Source organism: Archocentrus centrarchus, chromosome 14 (genome assembly GCF_007364275.1).
Source record: "Archocentrus centrarchus isolate MPI-CPG fArcCen1 chromosome 14, fArcCen1, whole genome shotgun sequence".
NCBI lineage: Eukaryota > Metazoa > Chordata > Actinopteri > Cichliformes > Cichlidae > Archocentrus > Archocentrus centrarchus.
Window position 1 is genome coordinate 28,831,269 of NC_044359.1, and position 9,195 is coordinate 28,840,463.

Here is a 9,195-nt window from a genome sequence, read left to right on the forward strand (position 1 = left end):
CTTGAGAAGCTAAGCCCTCTAGGGAGAGAGTTTATTACTTGTAGCTCACTAAATTTACTGCCAGGCTTTAAGGTCGAGGGGGAACACAGAGAGGACTTGTTGAAGCTGCCTGGATGAATTATGTCTCCCTGCTTTATCCTTCAGAGGTCACACAGATTCATGGGTCACCCTGGGGCTAGATGGTAAAACAGAATGCCCTTTGGCAAATGCCGCTGAGTTAAGAAGTTTAGAAGAGAGAGGTAAAGAGCTGGGGAGTGTTAAAAGGAGGACTGACCTCACTCTGTCAAACGGGTGTGAAATAATTTGTTTAGGCTCTTTAGTGTAATAGTAACTGTGTAGCGTTGCTTTGTTTAAAGGAGATGGTTTCTAAAAGGTGAGAGGGTTTCAAGCTGACATGATCCGGTTACTCTTTTTTTTATTCAGCTGTTTCCTAAAAGTTAAGATGCTGTGCAAATTATTTCGGTGCTATATTTAACAACAGTAATACATGCCAAATGCTGAAGCTGAAAAGTGCATTCTCATTGTGAATTGGATGCCAGCAACATTCTGTAAGCGCTCAGTAACCATGAAGGTCAATTGCTGCAGTTTGTGAGCAAAATGTTTTCTCAGTCTTGCTCGATAAAGGCTTTTGGCTGCTCAGCCATTCAGGACATCTTTTGCAAGAGTTCTTTATTTAATAATGCGCTAAATGTTTTCAGTGGGCGGAAGGTCAGATGACAGGCACTTTTACTGCCTGCATGCTGTAATAGATGCAGGAAGTGGTTTAACATTGTCTAGTTGACACAAACAAGGTCTCCCATGAAAAAAAGACAATGGGCTTCATTCACTAATGTGTGTAGGAATAAGTGCACATGCAAAATTACTGTGGAATTCAGTAAATATGCACGCTGGCCAATTTTGTTCTCACCACTGTGCATTTTGTTGGTGAATCACTATTTAAATCTACAGGCATGTTCTTGGTATCTGCAGTCAGTTTGACGTAAAGAAATTACAGTGAGAATAAGCGCAACAGACAGAAGAATGAAGCAGATGGTGAAAGGTGCTCATACACACAGTTTAAGCAGGGATTCGTGTATACCCACTGATTGTGAATGAGGTCCACTGTCTAGGTTGAAGCATATCTCCGTGTTTAGTTCACTGTGTATAGTACCTTCACAGATGTGCAAGGTATCCATCCAGCTTCATGAACAGCAACTTCCCAACATGGTGACCATAATTTCCTGAAAAAAAAAAAAAAGAAAGCATTTTTGACTTTGCATCAGTCTCTTTGAAATGAGCTCAGGTCAAGTAAAGACACTAATGTTTCTTGTTTTATATGTGTTTTTCTTTTTGCTTTGCATGGTATACAATACAGAGAACACATGATGATGGCAGTTTATTACATGCATATTCTATTTTACCAGTGTCCCTCCCCCCCAAAAAAATCATTAAAGAGGTCAGAGTCAATTAAAGATGGCTGTCATCAACATCTTACTACTTCATATAATATTTCAAATATGTTTCTGTAACGTGAGTTGGAGATGCTGCAGTACACTGACGTGGAGAATTAGCCTTTCCGTCTCTTGCGGACAAAGTAAATGTGAAAGCTACGGTGGAAAATTATTACTTACCAAAGCTTCAACCCAATTCCAAGGAAAATTACTGTATTAAAACCATTTCTGCTGCTCTTATAATTTAACTAAAATAAGGGAACGATGATGAAAAGCTTTGAGGCGGCTGACAAAAGACTGTTGGAAGCTGACAGATGTAAAGGGATGGGAGCAGGAAAGGAGTGACAGAGACAGACTGGAACGGAAGACACTGAGGAAGAAGTATCTGTCCTTCAAGGCACAGAAGTGGAACTTGTTTGCGGAAAATTGAGGTGAAGTTGTAGAGACAGTGACAGATGTACTATGTGCTGGTGCCTGAAGCATGACCACAGGGTTGAAATACTGTGTAAGCATGCACAACATGCGCGCAGACATGTGCACAGGCATACACACTCATGTGCACAAACAGTGTAGAGGAATCCTCTCTAAAATTGAAAGAGATGAAATGAGAGAAAAAAAAAAAAACTTAGTTCCTATCCAATAAATGTCACTGAAGACACTCAGCATATTTTTCCTGCCTGCAGGGACCCTAGAGGACCCTGGGAAATGAACATATGTCCTGTTGACCTCAGCCACTTGATTCAATCATGAAGAGCTTTATTGAGGTGAAGGCAAAGTCACGGCTTGCGTACTCTAAAGGTTATTGGGTAATATAACAGTTTTAGGTATAGTAAGAGAGAGAAAGAAATAAATGTTATTCTTAATCAAATTGGACACTGTCATTTGCTAGAGGAAAGTGAGGCTCATTGCAGGGCTGAAGGTTAAGCAGAAGGACTGCAGTGATGAAGTAATGAGCCACAGGGAAAGACATCCATGCAGAAACACCACTCGTCATGCAATTAGAGTGTCCCACTAGATTGCTCTGTTTGTATATACAGTTTATTGGGATATGAACTAATGCATTATTCATATTATCAACAGATGTGCTCTACAGTACCATGTGTCCCTTCTCACCAACAGATGTTGCAATGCTATTATTTTTACTTCATGATTCTATATTGAAGCATGTCACTTGTCATAACCTGACAGTTTACAAGAAGCTTACAAGCTGAAATTACAGCACATCTCAGAGCCATTTTTTTCATTTGATTTCGCTCAATAAACTTGTTTGGATCCATTGTTGTTAATACTTTTTGTTGTTGTTGATGTGTTTGTTTTTTTAATAGAACAACTTTATATTAATCTGCACCTACTCAGAGAACTCATTGTCTTGTTTAATATAATTGGTTAAGACAATACTCTGAGCCACTTTTGGCCACCACACTCTGAGAGCTCTGGTTGTAGCTGGGAAGTCAGTGGACACCATGCGAAGTATTATATATATATGCATTAAGATGACAGACATGTCCACTGTAACGTCATTCTCTTTGATGTGGACGATGAGATATGCTTACCTCAGTCGCCCTTTCAGATTGGCAGCTTGTGGTGGGACCCTGTCTGTCTCTGTGTCCACAGCTCTGTGGTTGAAATCTTATGCTAAAACCAAGCAGGTTCAGATATGAGATACGATACGAGGCAGCAAAGACAGAGGCAGCTTCTTGGAGTTCACGTCCCCCTCTGACTGCCCTTATCCATTAAATGATGCCTCTTTACTTCAAATGGCTGTCACTGCTGCTGACAACATCTTGTCTCCAGTCACTCTGGATGAAATGCAGTCTAAGAGGCAGCAGAGTGGTATGTCACAGGAAGGTTGTCATTTTCTCTCCATATGGACCAGAAGTGATGTTGTTTCATAGACAAACACTGACACGTTGTGAATGGTCTTCATTCACAGCCACAGAGTCACATATCAGTATTTATTTCCAATTGCCTGTGACAGTCTGTGAAAGCTGTGCTAGCCTCTTGTTCCTTATCCTGTTTTACGCTCCCTTATTCTCTCCCAGTTGGCCTATGGTTAGATCAGTCAGTGAATAAGTATCACACTCCAGGGACAGCTGGTTTGTGTTTACAGTCTGGAGACTGGGGGCGAGTGCTCCTCAAGTATTGTCTAAACAATTTCAGTTGCTGTATTCCCTTCAGCTGAGCCTTTCCAAGAGCCAACTTTGTACCAGAGTCTCAGGACGAAGGGAAAGACTTTGTTTGGCTTGCAACGGCATGGTGAAGGGAGAAGGGAAGTACTCAAGAGCCTCTGACAAAGACCATATGGCTCCTGGGTGTGTGGCCGTATAATCAGAACACAAAAACTTGGCTTTTAGTGTGTGTGTCTCTGTGTATATTATATCAGAAATGTGCTGTATATGTATGTATGTTAACTGAAACAAAAGCTGGAGCTTTGCAATAGAGGAAAGGACTGACCTTCATATTTTTACACTCTGGGTGATTACTGAATGACAGCATTAATTGCAACCACCTTGCTTTCTGATACTTTCTCTAAACAAAAGAATACTGTGTTTTTGTATGGAAATCAGCAGGGAATTTGTTAATAAAAAAAAAAAGCCCCCAAATCTGATGAATCTACCTTTATATGTGATTATATAAATTAAAAACATATTGTAGGAAGCCACCTTTACTGGCCTTACTGTGTGTCCCGGTCATAAGGTTATGGCAGCCTGAGGAAGTCACATGAACAAATCTTGTTTTTGAAAATGAGGAGACTTTTGTGCAGAGTTTGCCTCTGAGTATATGAGTGGCATAAAACATATACACTGGGTAGCTTTCCATCATTTGCCTTTTATCTCTTCATTTCTTCTTCATCCATTAAATCATGCTAGGTGGCATTTTGTGTTTAATTAGTGCGTTCTGCTCCAATTGTTGCCTGTTAGATACTGTTTGTCTTGTACCATTTCCCCTGACAATAACCCCCCACCCCCCACCCCCACCCCACTTTTCACACTGAAAAACTTCCTTGTTGGCTGCATTTCACTGCATCCTTAGAGCAGTAATCCAGCTTGATTTTATCTATTTCCTGTATAACCCTGTGCTTGCTGTGTCAGGCTGCTCTGACATCATGTCCCCTTGGCTTGCTCCTTTGCTTATTTGTAACATAGCAGCATAAACAATAAGCAGCACTAATGTGCTTAGCTGCAAAAGTGTTTCTAACAACTGAAATTAAATAACAAAAAAAAAAACAAAAAAAACCATCATCAAGCCACAACTTGTGACAAACCGTGTGCACTTACATAAATTATATGTCCGCTCTGCCTTTTTACTTGTGAAACTGTCAGTGTGAAAATATTAAGTGCTTACAGCATGGCTTAGTAATCTTGCTGTCACCCACAGAAGAGTGATGTCTGTGCATTTGCTAAGATATTAGTGTTATCCATCCTCGATCTGTCACACCACAGTCAACAGCACCCACCAGCCTTATGCGTGCTCAGGGTTAAAGCTACTGTAACACCCTCAGGTGTCAAACGTTGTTTTGCCTTTTTTCGTTTCCACCTTGCGTTGGTTTTGATTCTTAAACTTGCCGTCTTTTTTCTTTGCGCTCCATCTCAGCAGCCACTAGAAGTCGAGTGTTGTTGTGTTAAAATAAATAAAGAAATAACACTGTGCACAACTCTGACAGTCCCTTCAGGCCATGGAAATGAAAAATGAACACTCTCCCAGATGGTGCGCTGTGTAATTGTGGTTTGATGATTGTTTGTTAGTGTTTGTGAATTAAATGCCAACTTTTTGGGCTATCATTAAGCAAATCAGAATTCTAATGTGATCTACTGGAGGTGGACACTTTTATTTTATTCCTGCCGAGCACAATCAAGTCTTATATGTTGTGAATAAATACCAGGCAGACAAATTGCTGGAAAATTAAGCTCAGTGTTTATTGTTTGTTATTAACCATGTTTGAAGCAAAGCAGTTTAGACAAACAGATCCTTTCAGCGCCATTCACATTTTGCTTAACAAAGTCAAATTGGGACGCCATTAGACTGAAATGGTTAGCTTTTGCTTTTGTATCTGCTTCAAAGGCAAATAGCTTCTCTAGCTTTATAGCCATCATTACAAACCTGAAAATCATATTAATTAGCTGTTTCACAATCAAAGCATTTTATTTAACTTTCATACAGTGATAAGTCTATTGTATCGTATACATATAATGTAAAATATTACATTAATTTTGTAATAACTTATTCAGGGCTTTGCAGCCAAGCTACATTCGGGCCTTAGATGTTTGGTAAATTCAGAAAATCAGAATTAGCTGAATACTTTTGCAGCCAGCTAGCTGAAATGATTGATTTATAAGCTAAATATCATCTTCACCACAGCAACCACAGGTGGTCTTACTGTAAAGTAAATTATATATAGTTAGAAATATATACTGGCTAAATGTTACAGTATATTATAAACTTGACTACTGAAGCACAAACATAATATAAATGAACAAATGTGGAACAATATGGCCAATGATCAGTGTTGGCTTTAACATGATCCAAATTAAACCATAATCACATCACAGTTTTGAGGAACACAGTCATGTAAATACATTATTCTACTGATTCAGTAATACAGTTACTTATCAAGCAATAAGTCATCTGTTACACGCGTTGTGTTCTTCAGTTATATGCATGATTGACTGTTAGAAAAAAAATCAACACACCCTTTTCCTGTGGTTATGTACTAAAATGATATATATGGCACAATAGAACAAGAATGAGTAAAGTGCACTTTAGCTCTTTAATGTACAGTCAGTAATGCTTGATTTTCAGCAGGTAACAAAAGTAGTGACAGGCTTTTAGCGCTGTAGCCTCCATTTATGTAACCTCAAGTTTGCATTTTTCATTTTTAGCAGGTTATTATGCGATGGTGCATGTTTCCTGGTAGTAAAAAACTTAATGCAACAAGTAGTGTAACAAACTACTTTCTTCAGCAAGTAAATGGGTAACATGATTTATGCCTTTTTTTTTTTGTTATAAAGTAGCATATAATGTGTAATTTTTGGAGTACCAACCCCAACACATTTAATCACCCAGTTTTAATAGAGAAATAATACGAGACACTGGGAATACTGTATCATGGCAGAGTACTTCACAGAACTCACACTACATAAAAGCGCTGACAGACACTTGGAATCAGAGATGTGAGCAGTTGCTAGTGCAGCAGCAATGTAATTGACTGTGGATGCAGTGTTGTTCCTCCTGCTTAGCCACCACAACCAAAGATTCTGGTATCTTCTCTAATAGGCTGCAGATGTGGTAATTTATAACATGCAGCAAAAATGGGGGGTGGGGGGTGTCGTAGGGGTGTGGTGGGTTCTCAGTGGAAAGTGGAATAATGAGATGAATAGTTCCAAGGCACCACATTCCTGTGCCTGCCTGGCTGTCAGTTCTGCATCTCCTATTTTCTGCCATTTTCTTCCTGCTTCTCTTCCTTCGGCAGCATCGCTGCCTCTCTCCTGTGGGAATACTTGCAGACAGGTTTGTGAAGGAGCTGCTGCTGTTGAAGCTGTTTGCTGAAAGCTTTGTTGACCAGTAATGTGCCCCCCCCCCCCTCCCATATTATAAAATTGTCATACACACTAGCATACAAATTGTATGCATGAATGTGAGAGAGGCAGTAAAACAAAGGTGTGCCTGTGTGCTTTCATGAACCTTAATACTCTAACACACCTCAAAAAAAAAAAAAAAGCACAAATATGGTTTATTATGCTTTTTTGGTTTCCAGTACCTATAACATAATTAAATTAAAACCGCAAGCGGTGATATCGGGCCCTCGCACTCCGCGCGCGTCGACCTGTGGCGCTCGTCGACCCGTGCCGCACTCGGAGGTTTTGTGATCGTGATGGGTCTCTAGAAAGTTGAATTCTTTTATAGGAAAAGGTATCTTTTGCTCTCGGCATAGACGCAATGGAATATTTGGGGGTGTGGTCACGGCTCCAGCATGCAAAATAGGGCATGGGTCTGATTGACTTTTTTGATGGGCTGTTTGTCTAGATGATGTGGAGCCAATTTGGTCTCACTGGGTGAAATGCCCTAGGAGGAGTTCATTCAAATAGCAGGCCTGAAAATGGCAAAAATTGACACTTTCAATTGAAGATGCTGGACTTCCTGTAGGGTTTGGAGTATGGCTCCAAGAGACTTTTTTGTATGTCTTAGGATGTTACATGAGTGTGCAAAATTTCAGAGCTGTAGATAAAATGTAACTCAGGGGCTAGCTAAAAAACATGGTATATTATGATATTTAAAGCTGCCAGTAGGGGGCGCTCTAACGTTTATGGACTTTATGCATATCAATGTGTTCAGGGCAGGAGGCTTATCAAATAGATGAGGATTTTGTAAGGAATAGTGAAAGATATTTCATGTATTTCAGAGCAAAACTAATTCTGTGGACGGTCATACAAATTTTCATTTGCTTCTGTAGGGGGCGCTATTGCGCCTACAGTCTTGAATCTGTAGTTATGGATTCAGCCTGGGTGTGTACATGAGTGATTAAATTTTCAGCCTGATCAGACAAAGCATGTGCGAACAAGTGCACAAACAATTTTGGTGGTGAGGGAGAAAAAACAAAGGCCAAATTTAATGGCCTGGTGTGACAAGGCCGTTTAATATTTTGTAAAGATTTCCACAATATTTGATGGGCTACTTGTGTAGATGATCTGGAGCCAATTTGGTGTCAGTGGGTGAAATGCCCTAGGACGAGTTCGTTCAAATAGCAGGCGTGGAAATCGCAAAAATTGACACCTTCAATTGAAGATGGCCGACTTCCTGTAGGGTTTGGGGTATGGGTCCAAGAGACTTTTTTGTACGTCTTAGTATGTTACATGAGCCTGTACATTTTCATACATGTAGATAAAACGTAGCTCCGGGGCTGCTCAAAAAACCTGCTATTTTAAGATATTCCGAGCTGCCACTAGGCAGCGCTCTAACGTTTATGGACTTTATGCATATGAGTGTGTTCAGGGCAGCATGCTTATCACACCACTGAAGTTTGAGCCAGATTGGGCAAGTTGGCTTTGAGTTACAGCCATTTTTGTGTTCATGGCGAATCATCGAACTTTGCCGTCCCATAAGGGTCACGCCCTTTTGTCAAAAAGTCACAGTTTTGAAAACACAGTAAGTCCAACTTCTTAAGGCTTTCCAGGTGAAATTTGAGATGGTTCTGCTAAACCACCTTGGAGCTGGACCTCCAAGTGTAAAATATGACATTTCCTGTTCCCACTAGGTGGCGCTGCGACTGATATTAAATATTGTCATATGTATGTGTTCAGGGGGGCACCCTCATCCTACTGGAGAAGTTTGATGCACATTGGATCATGTAGGTATGAATGAGAGGCAATCAAAATTTCATGGCGAATGATCAAAGTTCAAAGGGGCATAAGGACCCCTCCCCCTTGGCAAAAACTCACCATTTTCGAGATTTAGATTCCCCTGGGGGTGTAGGTTAGACAAACCAAATATGAAGATGATAACATCTAAAACCTCTGAGTTATTAGAAAAAGTGTGAGGGCTGCAAATCGGCAAATTTGCATAATTAATTCAAAATGGCGGACTTCCTGTTGGGTTTAGGGCATGGCTCCAAGAGGATTTTTTGTGCGCCTGGACATGATATACATGTGTATGAAGTTTCATTCATGTACGTGAAACACAGCGGTGGGGCTCCAGTTTAGGGGGCGCTAGCGAGCCATTTGGGCGCGCCCTTGCCCGAGCCCATTAAATACTTAAATTTTCACCAGGT